Below are 18,744 nucleotides of genomic sequence, written 5' to 3'. Positions count from 1 at the left end.
CTTTTTTAAATCCTCACTTGAGGACAGTTTTTCATTGCTTTTAGAGAGATGAGAGGAGAGAGCAAGAAAGAGAAACATCGATGTGAGGGAGAAACATCAGTTGGTTGCCTCCCATATGCATCCTATGTGCCCTGGACTGGGATGGAACCTGAAACCTAGGTATGTGCCCCACTGACCGGGAGTTGATCTGCAACCCTTAGGTTATGGGATGACATTCTAACCAACTGAGCCACACTGACCAGGTCTACAATTTTCATCTTCATCCTAAATTCACTCTCCTTTGTTTACCATCTCCCTTAATTCACTTTACTGCACTTTTGCTAAATTCTCTCATTTTCAATGATTTTTTTCCCCTCTGGCTCTGTGAAAACAGAAACCCATGGAAACTCTTCTTATTTAATCTCATTTTGGTTTGTTTAACCACTCCCTCTTCTTTCTTGGTGGGAGGCATGTCTTCTTTTTGTCCCATTTGTTTTACTTACTATGATGATACTTGTGAACTAGAATTAGGTTCGCTGGGAATCCAAATCCCTTATTTAACTGAATTTAAGATCCCATTGAATCCACTGCATTCCTGTATACTAACAATAACATTTCAGGAAAAAAAAAAAGACATAAAAACAATTGCTTTTGCAATTGCAGCAAAGAGAATAAAATACTCGAGAATAAACTTAAAGGATGTGAAGGACCTAATACTGAAAACTATAAAGCATTATTAAAAGAGATTGAAACAGACACAATGAAATGGAAGATCATGTATCATAGAAATGTACACTTGGAACCTATATAATCTATTAACCAGTGTTACCTCAATATAGTTAATAAAAGGAAAGGAGATCCCATTGATTGGAAAAAGGGGGAAAATGTTGCCAATCACGGTGACACGTCATCAATTGTAAGACAGATCTTGATTCTAGAGATAGTAAGATATGAAAACAAACATGTAATGAATGTATAACCACTTAAGCTTGGATCTCAGAACACATCTTGTATAAACTCAAACTATGATACTGTGTGTGGAAGAATGCATTAAAACATATGCATCTTCCATGATGTATAAAGAAGCCCTGGAAATTAGGACATATTCAGGAAACATGCTTCAGGTCTCAGTCACATTGTGTTTTGCTCGTATGTACTTCATTCATTTTAAAGTGGTAATAGATGCTATAAATTAACATAATTTTATTCACATAAAAAAAATCCTTGCACTTGAAAATGATCTACCTAGTAAGTGAGACATATCTGGTAATTCTGTCACCCTCTCACTGTTGTTTTTTTACCCTAGAGGACTAGGGAAATAGATTCATTATTATTTATACAAATTTTGGAATCATTACTGCTGTGAAAATATATATTTCACCAATGTTTAATGTTATCAAAGCAGTCAGCCTATTCTACATCTGCTATGGTGCCTAAAAATTCATTAATCAGAAGCATTGTAGACATGAATTTTATAATAATGCCCAAAATGATGACAAATAAAACAGCTGAATAATTAAAAATGTGAAAAATAAAACAAAGTGACGGTGCTGTTGCTACTCTGGTAGACACAAAAAGTGTTTTCAAAAGACTTTCAGTTACAGCTTAGATGAGAGAAAGAACAGCTCCAGGTCAGAGATGCTTGCTGAGGTTTAAGACACTGACCTGAGCATCTTCTGATTTGGGTGTGACTCCTAGCTCCTTGGTTTGAGTTCTTTCTGGTGTGAGTTCTGTCACATTTCTATATTAGTGCTTCTCAAACTTATATGTATACACAAGTCATACAGAACCTCACTAAAATGCGGGTTCTGATTCAGGAGGTCTGGATGGAGCCTGAGACTCTGCATTTCTAATGAGCTCCCAGGTGAGATGCTGCTGGTCCATGGGGCACACTCTGAGTAGCAAGATTTCATAACCAATATCACTGTTATTACCATCCTGTCACCTATCAATTCATTAAATATTTACTATGTGGTAAGTACCTTGAGAAGTGCTTCCTAGCCATTATGTTCACTAATTTTCATTGCAATTCTATGAGGCAAGCATGCATCGTATAGCTAGCACTGCTATGCTAGGCTCTCTAAATAAATAATTTCTTTTGTATATAGTATTAACAACATGTATTTAAGGGGGATACTTTGATATATTCACTCTTCAGTCTGTCAGAATAGAAGAAACCAAGTGTGGGCAAGAACTGAGTATGTCTTGGCTCAAGGTTATCATGATCAGAGGTGAGACTTTATAACCTTGTAGACTGAAAAAGAAACATTCTCAGCTATAGTAAGTTGATTTAAAAGCTTCCAAAAAGCTTTTTTTCTCCTTTATTTTCCTGGTCCTAACCACCTAAATTACTCTAGTACTCTGCGAGTACAGTGGGAACGTAGAGGGAGGACTCTTAAATTTAAAAAATTCTACTCATTGGAACAGAGAACCAGAAGAGGAAAAATGGTCTCTTGGGACTCATACAATATGCTATAAATAAGCAAAACCAATTCACAATCTTTTTAAAAAAATTGTGTAAAGGAGGCCTCAAAATTCTACTTTTGAACTTGAATTATAAATGGATGTCAATATTTTCTATTTTACTGAATGAAGACATTTCTGTAAGAACTTTCATAGTCTCATATCTGACCTTGGCATCCAACTCATTTTTCCCTTAAGTTGTTAAATTACTAAATATTAACTTCCCTTCTATTAGGATTTTCATGAGTTAAAAAATTTTTTTTGAGAGAGAGGTATATATATATATATATATCAATTTGTTGTTCTACTTATTTATATCCTTATTGGTTGATTCCCATATGTGCCCTGACTGGGGATTGAACCCGAAACCTTGGTGTATTGGGATTGTGGTCTAACCAGCTGAGCTACCTCACTAAGGCTTCATAAGTTATTTTGGTTGGGATGTGATCTCTTTGATTTTTTGTATCTATTTCCTTCACCCATTAAAACACCTTTGAATTCTAATATATATGCAATTACCAATAAGGTTTGTGGCCAAGCTTCTCATGGAATGCTAATTCCCCACCTCAAGAATGAACTTGTTCATTTTTCATTAGTAGTGAGGCATTATCAATAAACTTTCCTTACTCTCAAGTTGATTTCAAATGGTTGAACCACCAAAAAGTTTACTTCTATGAAGCAGAAAGGAAGCAAATATGAATGAAACCCACATATAGACTTAGGAATCCTAAACTGTAACTCAGTGGGCCAAGGAAGGGAGGAAATCTATTTCCATCATCTACCTACTCCAGAGGTCAGAATTGTAAGTTCCTGTGTGAGTCTGCAATTGCCCTTCAACTGTGGACTCTTGCGAGACACTAAACGGCTCTAGTAGGCATATTATCTAGAGCTGATTGCTCAGTTGGGAAATGAGACGGTAATTATAAGAATGTTCTTTTTGGCTGATTCATCGTATCCTCTGCTGTGTTAATGCCATGTTGATTAAGTCACAAAGCAGACTGAAGGAGAACACAGGTCCTCATTGAGAATCAGGGGTTTAGCACATATTTTATCTTGTTCACTAAACAGCAACATAAACAGTATTGGTGGCTGTTTGGGATAAAGAGAATATGAATGAAGGATACTAACCCTAGTGATCTCACCTAGTTAAAATGTCCACTCATAAAATAATACGTAATTGGCATCTAATACTGGCAAGTTGCAAACTAATAGGTCTCATTTTTATTTCTGATCTGCTTCTTTATCTTGTAGACTCAAGTGAAGATGTCAATAAGTAATGAATGACACTAATGACAGGTGGCAGATGGTATGAATAACTGGAAATCTCTGGAGAAAGGCTAGGCTTTGAATAGGGAGCATTCATTTTCCATTAAATAAGTTTGAGAGTTCACTATCTAATCTTAAGACCTTTTGAGGCTGGTCTGAAACCCTCAGTGGGTAATACAGTTTCTATTGTTTCCTCTGTTGGTCATATAACTTAGAAACAGAAATGAGATTTTAATGAAAAAACGGATGACTTCGACATTTCCCAATTTCACACTGAGCCTTGAGGTCAAGGCTAACGATTAAAATAGAGCATAATTTCCTTCCCCTAGGTAAATACTATCACTTCTCATGCAGAAAGCACAAGTCAAGTAATCAAATCCTGAATTGAATGTTTACTAATTGTGAGAGCTATAAAATCACCACAAAAACTCTTTTTTTTTTTTTTTTTTAATTTTGGTTTTTCAATTACAGTTGTCCCCTTTTCCCCCAATTTCTCTCCCCCACCCAGCCCACCCCCTCTCCCGCAATCATATCCCTCCCCGCTGTCCATGTCCATGAGTCCTTCATACAGGCTCTTTAATTAAACCCTTCCCTTACTTATCCCCCTTCTCTCCCTCTCCCCTCCCCCCTATTGACTGCTACTCTGCTTTTTGTTCTATTTAGTTCCTTTGTCTGTGTTGTTCTTTAGTTTCCTGTATTAGGTGATATCATATGGTATTTTTCTTTCTTTGCCTGGCTTATTTCACTAAGCATAATTCTCTCTAGTTCCATCCATGTTGTTGCAAATGGTAGGAGTTCCTTCTTTCTTTCTGCTACATAGTATTCCACTGTGTAAATGTACCACAGTTTTTTGATCCACTCATCTACAGATGGGCACTTAGGTTGTTTCCAGCACTTAGCTATTGTAAACAGTGCTGCTATGAACATAGGGGTGCATAAGTTCTTTTGAATTGGTGTTTCAAGATTCTTCGGGTATAATCCTAGTAGTGGAGTCGCTGGTTCAAAAGGCAGTTCCATTTTTAATCTTTTGAGGTAATTCCATACTGTTCTCCATAGTGGCTGCACCAGTCTGCATTCCCACCAACAGTGCAGTAGGGTTCCCGTTTCTCCACATCCTCGCCAGCACATGTGTATGAGTATTATAGTAAAAGGTCTGTGCGGTTACGAGTCAGGATTTTCCTAGTCCTATAACTTATTAGCCATGTAACCTTGGGAAGCATGTTAATTGGGATAGGATAGGTAATACTGAGGTAGCAACCAATGTCCTCCATTTCCTTGGCTTAATAATGGACAGAACCTGAGTCACTTTACTGTCAATCAAAATTCGGTGAGTTTCCTTTCTTCCTCTTAAAAATGACAATAAGATCCAGAGTTATTCAGGGCCTTAAATTAGACATATATGTTCAAACAGAACAAATCTTGGAGCCTCAGTTGGCCACATTTGGCATTGTGTCACATTAAGAAAAGTGCAGTATAGCAATCAAAAGCAATTAAAAAGTATTTATCTTTTTGTGTGTATCCTTCAAGAACCTTAAAGGTAATACATTTAATAATCCACAGTAAGACTTTAAAAAATTTTACCCCTTTCTTTTTATTCTATCACCAGAAACAAAGGTGTTTCTCTCATTGAAACTCCCCATCCCTTCTGTTCACAACTTTTTTTCTGCTTCCTTCTGGCAGTTGTTTCGATGCTGCTGTCAGAGGTGGCCACTAGGTGGGGCTGTGCCTTCCAGGCCTCCGGAGAGAAAGCACTTGGAACCTGCCGGGCAGCATGTCCTATCACATCAACTTAATTATGCAAATGGAATTCCCTTATAGAATTTATAGTGAACAAAGTCCTCACATTGTTGCATTTGTTAAGTACTTGGTCCAGTGTCTGGCATAAAAAGTAATTCATGTTAATAAAAGTGATAATTACATTATTATTGACATCTTGATTATGAAGAAAAGTTTTTCTTTAATTGGGTTAGTAGGGAATAGGGCATTATTAGCTAGCTCATGCATATCTAAACATTCATAAAAAAGGGTTTGTACAACTTGAAACTAAAATATACATATGACCTCTTAAGAAAGAGGCCATAAACTTCTGAAACACGAGTTATCCCCAAACCGCTCTCCTAGCAGAAAGGCCAAAAAAGCACAATTTTCTTTGTACAATAGTAGGTGGACAAGAGAAGATGGCAGATGAGTGAGGAGAAGCTGCACTCGCTTGCTCTGGAGACCAGTCTGCAGCTTCATCTAAATGTGGATAGAGCATTTCAGTTAATATCTAGATACTGGCAGGAGTTGAACCTTAGCACTGCTGGCAGTGGAGGAGGCTACCTTGGAGCGACCTGTCTGGTGAGGAGCACCCCTGCCCAACCACCTGCCCCAACGTGCTGCAGGCCCCACTGACCCAGGCTGCCCACCCCAGGCCAGTGAGAGGGAGGGCACCTGGCCTGCTCTCCCTGGCTGGCATGAGGGAGAGCAATCGTCATGCTTGACCTGGACTGTGGCTGAAGGAGGGTGAGGTGAACTACAGGCACTTTGGAAAAGTTTTGGGTGCTGCTTTTGGAGAAAGAGCTGGGGGAACAGCAGACTGAATCCCAGTGCAGAAGCATCTCCAAGGTTATGGGATAAATCTCATAAGCAGACTATTCCTCTCCAAGTGGCATCAGCCAGAGGCAGCGCAACAACTGTATGCAAGATGAGGTGGGTGGAGTGACTCTCAGTCAGCTAATTGGAGGTAAGGATCCACCAAAGAGCAAAACAACAACAACCAAAACCAAAATACTGCAGAGAGTCCAAATAAAAGGCATAAAGGGCATCCCAAGACCATCAAGTTCAGGAGACCAAGGAGTCTGCACCACTGAATCACACAGGATTCCTATCATAGAAGGCCACATCACAAAGGCAGGAAATAAAAGCAGATCAATATAAAAAGCAGAAACAAACAAGAAGAGCCACCTAAGATGGGGAGACAAAGAAACAACACCCCATCAGAAGGAAAGGAAGAATTCCCAGAAGGAGGAATAGATGAAATAGAGGCAAGCAAACTATCAGATATGGAATTCAAAACAATGGAAATGATGAAGCTCAATGAACTCAACAAACTCAGAGAAAACTATAACAAACTCCAGGGGATCTACAAAGAACTCCTGGGAAGGTACAAGGAACTTACTGAAAAATACACCAGCAGGAAAAAGGACATAGAAACTATCAATAAGACTCAGGAAGAAACGAAGAATACAATTTCTGAACTGAAGAACACAGTAGAAGGACTCAAAAGCAGGCTAAATGAAGCAGAGGATTAGATCAGTGAGCTAGAGGACAATGTAGAAAAAAATTCCCAGACAGTGCAACAAAGTGAGAAAAGACTGAAAAAGAATGAAGAGGGTTTAAGAGAGCTCCAGGACTTCATGAAACATAATAATATCTGTATCATAGGGATACCAGAAGGAGAAGAAGAGGAACAAGGGATAGAAAACCTGATTGAAAAAGTAATGACAAAAACTTCCTGAACATGAAGAGAGAAAAAGTCTCACAAGTACAGGAAACACAGAGGGTCCCAATGAAGATGAACTCAAGGAGGCCCACTCCAAGGCATATCATTATTAAATTGGCAACATTCAAAGACAAAGAGAGAATCCTAAAGGCAGCAAGAGAAAAACAGCAAAAATATACAAGGAAGCTCCAATAAGGCTATCAGCTGATTTCTCAACAGAAACACTACAAGCCAGAAGGGAATGGCAAAAAATATTTCAAGTGATGAAGAACAAAGGCCTACAACCAAGATTACTCTACCCATCAATGCTCTCTTTCAAAAATGGATGGTAAAATAAAGAGTTTTCCAGACAAAGGAAGACGAAAAGAATACATCTCCACCAAACCAGCATTGCAAGAGATGATAATGGGAATGTTTTAAGAAGAAGAAGAAAAAGAGGGAAGGAAAGGAACACAGGTACAAAGGGAAAAACTCACAATGAAAAAATACCTGTCAATAATAACCTTAAATGTAAATGAATTAAATGTTCCAATCAAAAGACATAGGGTAGCGGAATAGATAAGAAAACATGGCCCATGTATATGCTGTCTACAAGAGACCCACCTCAGAACAAAAGATCTACACAGACTGAAAGTGAAGGGATGGAGAAAAGTATTTCAAGCAAAAGGACATAAAAAATAAAAAGCTGGGGTAGCAATACTTATATCAGACAAAATAGATTTCACAACAAAGGTGATAAAAGAGACAAAGAAGGACATTTCATAATACTTAAGGGAACAATCCATCAAGAAGATACAACCCTGTTAAATATATGCACCCAACATAGGAGCACCCAAATATATAAGGAAAATTTTGGAAGACTACAAGAAGGATATCGACAGCAACACACTCATAGTAGGGTTTTTAACACCCCATTGTCAACAATGGACAGATCTTCAAAGTAAAGGGACACCAAGGATATTGAGGCATTAAATAACACTCTAGATCAAATTGACTTAGTTGACATATATAGAACTTTTCACCCAAAAGAAGCAAAATACACATTCTTTTCAAGTGCACATGCAAGATTTTCAAAGATAGACCACATGATAGGACACAAAACAAGTCTCAACAAATTCAAGAAAATCAAAATTATATCAAGCATCTTCTCAGATCACAATGGCTTCAAACTGGAAATCAACCTCAAGGAAAAAACTCAAAGAAATTCAAACTCATGGAGAATGAATAACATGCTATTAAAAATGACTGGGTTAACAATGACATCAAGGAAGAAATCAAAAAGTTTCCAGAAACAAATAATAATAAACACACAACAGCCCAAAATCTATGGGACACAGAGAAAGCAGTCCTGACAGGAAGGTTCATAGCAATACAAGCCTACCTAAAAAGGATAGAAGAATCTCAACTAAAAAAATCTAACCCTATAGCTAAAAGAACTAGGACAACAACAATAAACAAAGCCCAGAGAGAGTAGAAGAAAGGAAATCATCAGTATCAGAGCAGAATTAAATGACATAGAGACTAAACAAACAATTCAAAAGATCAACAAAAGTAGGAGTTGCTTCTTTGAAAAGATAAACAAAATCAACAAGCCTTTAACCAGGCTCATCAAGAAAAAAAGAGCAGACCCAAATAAACAAAATCAGAAACAAAGGAGAGGAAATCACAACCAATACCACAGAAATACAAAAGATAGTAAGAAATTACTATGAACAACTATATGACAGCCTGGATGAAACGGACAAATTTTTGGAAACATAATCTTCCAAAATTTAATCAGGAAGAAACTGAAAGCCTGAATAGATTGATAACAACTAGTGAAAGTGAAGCAGTAATAAAAAAAAACTCCCAGCACACAAAAGCCCTAGACTGGATGGCTTCAGAGGCAAATTGTACAGAACTTTTAGGGAAGAACTAACTCCTTCTCAAACTATTCCAAAAAAATCTAAAAAGAAGGAAGACTCCCAAACTCTTTCTATGAAGCCAGTATTACCCTAATTCCAAAACCAGGTCAAGACACAACAAAGAAAGAAAACTACAGGCCAATATCATTGATGAATATTGATGCTAAAATCTTCAACAAAATATTGGCAAATAGGATCCAGAAACACATTAAAAAGATTATACACCACGATCAAGTGGGATTCATCCCAGGGATGCAAGGATGGTTTAATATTCACAAATCAATGAATGTAATACACCACATAAACAAAATGAAACACAAAAATTACATAATCATATCATCAGATGCTGAAAAAGCATTTGATAAAGTACAATACTCATTGATGATGAAAACACTCAGCAAAATGGGAAGAGAGGGAGCATACCTCAACATAATTAAGGCTATGCGCGAGAAATCTGAAGCCAACATCATACTCAATGGGCAAAAACTGAAAACATTCCCCCTGAGATCAGGAACAAGACAAGAATGTCCACTCTCTCCACTCCTATTCAACATAATCTTGGAAGTTCTAGCCACAGCCATCAGACAAGAAAAAGAAATAAAAGGCATCCAAATTGGAAAAGAGGAAGTAAAACTGTCATTATTTGCAGATGACATGATAGTGGGCATAGAAAACCCTATAGACTCCACCAAAAAACTCCTGAACCTAATAAGTGAATTTGGCAAAATAGTAGGGTACAAAGTCAATAGTCAGAAATTGAAGGCATTTCTGTATACCAACAATAAAATACCAGAGATAGAAACTAGAGAAAAAAAAAACAAAACAAAACCATTTACTATACCATGTTCAGGGATGGGAAGAATCAACATCATTAAAATGTCCATACTACCTAAAGCACTGTATAGATTCAATGCAATCCATATTAAAATACCAGTGACATATTTCAGAGACCTAAAAGAAATACTTCAAAAATTTATATGGAACCAAAAAGGACCAAGAATAGTCACAGCAATCTTGAGGAAGAAGAACATGGTAGGAGGAATCACAATACCTGATGTCAAACTATGCTACAAAACCACTGTAATCAAAACAGTCTTGTACTAGCACAAGAACAGACATTTAGATCAATGGAACAGAATAGAGAGCCCAGAAATAAACCCAGGTCTGTATGGTCAACTAATATTTGACAAAGAGGGAAGGAACTTCAAATGGAGTGAAAAGAATGTCTTCAACAAATGGTGCTGGGAGAACTGGACAGGGACATGCAAAAAAATGAAACTAGACCACCAACTTATATTCTACCCCAGAATAAATTCAAGATGGACCAAAGACTTCAATGTAAGCCATGACACCATAAAAGTCCTAGAGGAAAACACAGACAGGAAAATTTCAGATATCCTACATAGCAATATTTTCACCGATATATCTCCTAAGGCAAGGGAAATAAAGGAAAGAATAAACAAATGGGACTACATCAAACTAAAGAGTTTCTGCTCAGCGAAAGAAAACATCAGCAAGATGAAAAGGGGATCAACCATATGGGAAAATATATTTGCCAATGATACCTCAGAAAAGAGATTGATCTCCAAAAGATATAAAGAACTTATACGGCTCAACACCAAGAAGACAGACAACCCAATTTAAAAATGGACAAAGGACCTGAACAAACACTTTTCCAAAAAGGGCATATAGAGGGCCCATAGGCATATGAAAGAATGTGCAACATCACTAGCCATCAGAGAGATGCAAATAAAAACCGCAGTGAGATACCACCTCACACCAGTCAGAATGGCCATCATCAACAAATCAACAAACAACAAGTGCTGGCGAGGATGTGGAGAAATGGGAACCCTAGTGCACTCTTGGCGGGAATGCAGACTGGTGCAGCCACTATGGAAAACAGTATGGAGTTTCCTCAAAAAATTAAAAATGGAACTGCCTTTTGAGCCAGCAATTCCATTGCTAGGATTATACCTGAAGAATCCCAAAACACCAATTCGAAAGAACCTATGCATTCCAATATTCATAAAAGCTCTATTTATAATAGCCAAATGCTAGAAACAGCCTAAGTCCCCATCTGTAGATGAGTGGATCAAAAAACTGTGGTACATTTACACAATGGAATACTATGCAGCAGAAAGAAAGAAGGAACTTCTGCCATTTGCGACAACATGGATGGAACTGGAGAGAATTATGTGTAGTGAAATAAGCCAGGCAACAAAGGACAAATATGATATGATATCATCTAATACAGGAAACTAATGAACAACACAAACAAATGAGCAAAATAGAACCAGGGGCAGGTAAACAAGGAACAGACTGACAGTGACCAGGGGTGGGGGGAGGGAAAGATGGGGGGTAAATAGGGGAAAGGTCTTGTCAAGGAACTAGTATAAATGACCCATGGAAATGGACGATGGGGTGGGGATTGACTTTGGGAGAAGGGGTGGGCTTGGTTGGGGGGAGCAACAGGGAAAAAAGTGGGACAACTGTAATAGAAAAGCAATAAATATATAAATAAGTAAATAAATAAATAAAACAAAAACAAAAACAAGTTGGTGGAATACTTCACATAAAGTCATAGTTTGATATTCTATTCTTTTCTCTCTGAAGTCCTTTATCAGCTTCTCTTAAATAAATAAGACATTTTAAAGTTGCCAGTGGGTATGAATACAGTCAATAAGATATTGACAATATATACAAATGAACTTAAGCACAATTTTATCTTCCAATTCTGAATTCAAAGGCATGAATTTTAAGGCTTTGGAATGACAAAATACCCATAGGAGTCACTTAATACTTATTCAATTCAAGCACTTAGCAAATGCAGGATGACTTAGAGGGAAGAGAGGGTTATTTACTAATATGTATTTCATATCATTGTAGAAAGAAAATACACACTACTGTGTGAAGCAAACTACCAAGAAATCTCTTGGCAATGAGATACAGTGTTAAAGGTTTTGGGCTTGAGGAGCGATGTACCAAATCAATGATTTGGGAGTTCCACAGGGTAATCATGCTAGAAGAATATACACAGTTTAATCTCTCCTTATGTAGAGCTGGGGTCCCATGCCCCTCAATGACCCACTCCTGATTAGGGGACAATGACTCCTGGTTAACCTGTAAAATCAGCTACTCTGTAATTGTAAGGAAACACAGTAGCTGGTGTCATAAGATTTTCAGGATACATGATGAGTACTTTGATTCCAAAGCAGGTCGGTAAAGATGCTCAATTTGGAGTGAGAAGTTTGTGCAGTGCAACTCCTGGTGCCATTTTTAAAGTTAATGTGAAATGGCTAATTTAAAGCCTGTGAAGTCCTTTGTCAATTATATACTGTAACCAAAAAGTTGGGCAGCTCTCTATGTTGAAGACAGTGTTTGAATCAGCAGGAACTAATGAGCTACTTTTCTTATTTGAACCACAGTGTCTTGGTTAAGCTCACTAAGCCACAGGAAACAACAGGCCTGATACAGAACCACAGTAGTAGGGTCATAGGCAGCTTCTATACTATCAAATAAATGCATTTTTTAAATTTAAAAATACTTTGAAGGGGACTGGGTGGTAGGAATGGAGGGATTGAGCAAAAAGGAAAAGAAAAAGAAAAAACTCATAGTCACAGACAACAGTGTGGTGATTGGGGGGGAGTGGGAGGGAAGGTGGAGGATGGTAAATGGGGATCAATGGTGATGAACAAAGTCTTGACTTGGGGTGGTGAGCACACAACACAGTGCACAGATGATGTGTTGTAGAACTGTGCACCTGAAACCCGTATAATTTTGTTAACCAGTGTCATCTCAATAAATTAAAAAAAAAATTCTGAATCTGAAAAAGAGAACTCTTTGCAACTTTAGCATAAAGACTAATCGTCGTCGGCAGCCGTCTGTCTCGAGAGACGATGGTGTAGCTTCTTAAGAGTCTATCTGCACCGCCGAGAATGGCTGTGCAGTCCGACTCGGGAGTGACACGGTATCTGTCTCCTCCCGTGTTGAATCGACATCTTGCGATGACGCTGGAGTGTCCTCTCCAGTGAAGCTGAAGCTACAGAGCCTGGGCAGGGTGATATGGAGGGTCTGCTGTTGCCCATGCAGCAGACCCCCCCTCTCTTCGCAGCTGAAGGGTCCAAGGGAAAGACGGAGTCAATACAGCTTGGCTTCAGGTGCGCCGCAGGAGTTGCCGGTGTTGACTACAACGTCCAACCGCCTTAGGGACTCCGGCTCCGGATTTTCTGTCGGGGTTTACTCCCTTAGCCTTGCCCCTGAAGAGGTATGCCGCAAGGCAGCGGAAGTTTTTTGGGGTCAGAGTTTTCCTTCTCTGATGTGCCCTGACTGGAAGATCGAACCAGCGACACTTAGCTCGCAGGCCGACGCTCAATCCACTGAGCCAAACCAGCCAGGGGTAATAAAGACTAATATTCATCATGATAGTCATACTTTTACCAAATAGTCATCTCTTTCTAGGCGAGGAATAAAGTCTCAGCAGATTTAAGACCGAGCTTTTTATGTTAGTTTTGTTGTATTAAAAGGTGATGTACGGAACACTGTAAGGAGTGTATTATTGACTAATTATATATTGACTAAAAAGAAGTCTTTGTGAGAACTCACAATGGGATTACAGACATTGAAATTTAGGAAGATATGTGTACGATTTAGCATATTTGCTCCCTTAGGGGTGTTCTAGGAAGTTCCCAGGACAAAAATTGTCATAGATAAAGTATGTCTGATATATCTCATTTCCTTCTCTGGATTTCTTTTCTAATAATCTCACCTAAAAAGTGCTTCTGTGTTTGTGTAGGTGGGTAACGGGAGATTGTTCTTTAGTTATTTATACAGTGTGTATATTTTCTATTTTATTTTTACTTAAATTTATATTTTGAGCCTGAGCTTTTATTATAGAATATTTTGTTAGCCTTTAAAAATAAACAAGGGAAGAATCTAGTTAAGGAACTAGTAAAAATGACCCATGGACATGGTCAACAGAGTGGGGATTGACTGTGGGAGCTGGGGGAAGGCAGGGCAGGGGAGAATAATGGGGGAATAATTGGGACAACTGTAATAGAACAACAATAAAAAAAGAAATAAAAAAATAAAAATAAAGTGAGGGATTTAGGGGAGAGATTTATGGGGAGAGGTGAAGCAATGGCTCCTTTCCTGAAATTCTACCCTGTGGCAAGCTTTGACAGTTACCTCATGGCAACCTAGTCACAAAGTGGTTATCCCCAGATTTGGGGAAAATCAGTAGTATCCACCGAAGAACTCCCTTCACGAACATGTGAATTGTGAACAAGGCATATCTATTTAGAATAGACATGATAATTTCTTACAGTGGGGTTATTCTGAATTTACAGAACTATCTAACTCAGTTATTTATAGCTTCCTACAAAGGCAACATTCTTTTAGGTATACACATAAAATGTATACACATAATTTCTTCACATTTCCAATTCACTGGATCAAACTTTGCTTGGTAGGTTGCTTTTTTGGGGGCTGCAGGAAACTGGAGAATGTTGGATCCTCTGAAGGAGTAATTCTAGCCTTAACTGAACTGTGTAGGCACACCACCTTTCTGGTAATAAAGATTCTTCCCAAATAAAGCATGAGGAGTCCCACAGAGGAAGTCATGTTTTCCCCATAAATTACCATTAGATCTTAGGTGTAACTTCTATGTAGCACTGGCTCTAAATCATTGCCCTTAAGCCTCTCTTCCTCTCACTCTACCTATATGTTAATTCATTCAGAATTACTAAACATTTACTTGGGGAAGTACCATCAAAATGACTCTGTGGTAAGTTATTTTAAAAAATTCAAGAAGTATTTTAAGTATGAATACCCTCCTATTTGTCAATGAATTTGGGAAATTCATATTCTTATAGGCCAGGCTTTCATAAAATCCTGGCACCCTCATATATCCAGCAAGCTGCATTGCATTCATTTGCCACCCTCCCCTTTTCCTTAAAATATGAAATGATGTTCTGTGCCAATTCTGCATTTCCTAAAGAACATATTTCCATTCAAGGCAAAAACAAAAACAAAAACAAAAAAGCAGGCACAATGAAACACACACAGAGCAAAACAAACAATTTAATTTAGTTGCACACCTTTTTCATGTTTAAAAGCCTTTTTAAACTGGAATTTAAAAAAATGAAGAGGTATTGCTAGAAGGGCCCATAGCTCAGGTTGGTTAGTTGTTCACCAGCTGTGTCCTCCTAGACACACTTCTGGATGAGACTCCCCAGACTGTGTGCACTTAAGCTGGATCATACGACCCACTCTGGCCGATGATATGTGAGTAGAAAGATCTATGCCATTTCTAGGTCTGGCCCCTGAGAGATCAAGAAGACCCTGCACATTTTCTCTCCTGCCTGCTTGGCTGTCCAGGTGCAAAGTATTTAGTGGAGAATTTTGAGTTCCAGAGGAATGTTACGCTTAAGAGATGATGGAGCCACCATATAGAGGAAGCCTGGATCCCAGAATCACCCCATGAAAGCTATCACGTCCACCACCTATGTGTGGTGATATGAGTGAGACAGTACTCGTAGGTCTTTTATCCTATTTATTGTATTAGGTGACTGAGACTTGGGGCTATGCATTACAGCATTTAGTCTGACCCAATTGATAAAGTTTCTCAGCAATCACCTATGCTACAGATGAGGAACTGGGGGCTCACTGAAGGAAAGTAACCTGTTCCAAGTTGTTCAACTTGTATGTGCAGAGAGTCTGATACCTAGCACTCATTGCTCTTTTTGACAGAACCCTGTTTTTGTTTTTTCATATAGGATGCTAACATTATGTACTATCAAGATGGAAGGGTGACTAATAGCCTCAAAGAAATGTGTAAACTGTATATGACTAATCTAAAATATAAATATGCTTTCTTAGCACAAGTCAGACTTGGGTCTATTTATGAATGCTGGCAAAATGCAGTGACACAGATCAGTCACCATATGCTCTGCTTTTAAAGACCTTAATCTTCAGGGTAGAAACTGTAAGTGGGATTACCACATCACTAAAAGCTTAGCATCTTGCAGATGTTCATCTCAGAATTTTCCTTAATCATTTTCCTCAATGATATGGAAACCAAGTCCTTTCAACCCCAATTTATTGGACAGAAATGCCGCTCCCTGAGTCCCTACACCCTTATAGAGTTGTCATTAGTATCGCACACCGGCCTTCCAATTCATAATTTCAAGGTAGCCCTTTAGTTAACCCCCCTAACCTGGCATCTTCTTTGCTTCCTATTTCTGACTACTCAGCCACTATTTCCTCCTGTCAAAGCTGCAGCTCTTTTGTTGTCCAAGAATGATGGGTTTAAATGTGGAACAAAAAGATGCCTTGAATCTGATGAAAGCGGAGGCCTCCAGATCTGCCTACCAAGCACAGTCTGTGCTGCGGTGTAAGCAGACTGTCCCCACCATATGCCACCCTCTCTGTTGTCTACACCCTCTTGGGGAACTTCATGGGAAAAGCATGATTAAAGATGTTTGTCCTGGGATTTTGTAATTTGTTTTTAATTTTAATTTAATTTTCACCAACTTAGCTCATTTACAGCAGCTTTAATCATGCCACCCACTGACTCTATACTCTAACAGTTGAGTCTGTGTTTGGGATCAGTGGGCTAACTGAAGAAATGTCCCATGTGTGCAAGGGTGCCCATCAAACATTATTAAACTAGCATAGGCCAAGAGTAAAATATTTACTGCCATATAATATTTGGGATTATTCCAACAACTCCCAGGAAATCAAATTCTTGAACAAAAATATAACAGAATACTATGTTTAAATTTTTTTTAACATAGCCACAGCCAAAGTATTTGCAGACTGAGCAACGTGAAGAAAACTCTAAGTTAAAAACAGTGCTTCTTTCATTTATACTTCCAACCTCTCTACATAACTATAAGTGTGTTTGTGAGTGTATATGTACATACAGGAAGTACTGAGAATGTACTCTGGCAAATTTGATATATTCATATTCTACAGAGATTTTTATTTCAATTAATAAAAAGGTCTCTAATTTCTCACAAGGATGAAACTGAGTCTGGAAAGAAATACTGGTTTGTACATTTGAAATCATGGTGGAGTGAAGATTTTACAAATTACTTTTGAACATGGAGCAAGGGAAGAATGAAGAGCAATGATGTGTAAAGCAGACTGAAAAGCACATACCTGAATGGGAAGAAATTCTCCCAGAGCTGGCCATGACCATAGGGTTATTTAATAAATGAATGGATTTATGAGCAAATAAAAGTACTAAGACTGGGGAGAGGATAAGCTGAATGGCCAAACTACAGTAGTTCTCTAGTCTTATTCATCATCTTGTTAATGAAATACTTTTCCTGAAGTAGTATTTAGGTACTGTGAGTTTTTGATGAGACATGACAAGTAATAGTGTTAAGGTTAAGAAGATTAAAGTCAATGCTGTTCTGAAGATTCAGTTTAGCTTATGCTATAAATCAGAATGTCTGAAGGAACCCAGCACCTATTAAGGGAATTATGTTCTGATTTGTGGCAGAGTGGAAAAATGTACTAGACTGAAATTCAGAATACCAGAGTTTGACTCAATTTCATACTGTTTGATTATTTCACTCTGTAATCTCAGGTGGTGGACTACTAAGTGACTCAGGACACTCCAGTTCCTTCATTTATAAATCAAAAATATAACACAAATTCTCTGGGACGATACAAGGGTTAAAATTTAAATTGAATGAGGTAATGTAAGCAAATTGCCTTGTTCATAATACATACTTAATAAGCATTACCATCTTTCCTCACCAGTAGATGTTGAAAAGAGAAATTAAAACTCAATGAGATACATTTTGATTTTTTGATTGAACCTTATGCTTGGTGAAACATATGCTTGGTGTGGTTAATGGAAGATGTTATCCAAAAGTGAAAGTCGATTTTGACCACGCACAGGGAATATTCTACCTCATTTAGGCATAGAATGCACTAAAGTTATGTAACTAATAATCAATGACTGGATTTTTAGTTCTGAGACTGAATGAATTTTCTTTTCCCCTCCCTTTAAGCCACTTTGTAATCAAAAGAGAAACTAAGTTTTATTGGATGGTACATATGTTCCCTTCCCGCTGTAGAGTTCTATTACTTTGTGGATATGTAAACATGTATATATATATATATATATATATATATATATGTATATATGAGTGAATGAGTGAAATTCCAATAAGCATTCACCAGGCGCATACTTTCTATTACCAATTTCACTAGAAAAAGGACTACAAAAATGAATAAAATATATTGTTTTCAAGGAACTTATATGTATACAACTGAGTTCTCCACTTATAAATTGGTTGAATTCTTATGATTCAATTAAAAAAAATTTACACTAAAGTATTGAGCTTGATGAATTATCAAAAAGTTCTGTGGTTCATTTTTTAACTTATATATCTGGCATGTGAAGCTTATTTCCCCATGGAAATATGTTTCCTGTGAATGCTCCATTAACCAACCTATAACATAGTTGGCATTCAGTGCTCATGAGGTTAAGAGGCAAAGCAAGGATTTACAAGCTTTGTTTTGATGGATAAACTTACACAAAGTTCCAACTGGGTTTTTGAGTGAGGCGGTTTGGGACTGAAATTGCCCTTTCCAACTTCCTTTGCTTTCTTGCCGAGGGACTCCAGACCAAAT

The 18,744-nt window shown here is 37.9% G+C and overlaps 1 protein-coding gene across 1 annotated transcript in view; it reads right to left on the bottom strand.

Moving 5' to 3' along the window:
* Positions 1 to 18,744, bottom strand: part of KCNH8 (potassium voltage-gated channel subfamily H member 8) — a 331,588-nt gene that overhangs the window by 38,856 nt on the left and 273,988 nt on the right. The window lies entirely within an intron of this gene.

The sequence above is a fragment of the Furipterus horrens genome, unplaced genomic scaffold, assembly GCF_987537825.1.
Source record: "Furipterus horrens unplaced genomic scaffold, mFurHor1.1.pri manual_scaffold_7, whole genome shotgun sequence".
In the NCBI taxonomy this organism is placed as follows: domain Eukaryota; kingdom Metazoa; phylum Chordata; class Mammalia; order Chiroptera; family Furipteridae; genus Furipterus; species Furipterus horrens.
Note: the sequence above shows the minus strand (reverse complement) of the source record. Positions and strands in the feature narration are given on the sequence as shown.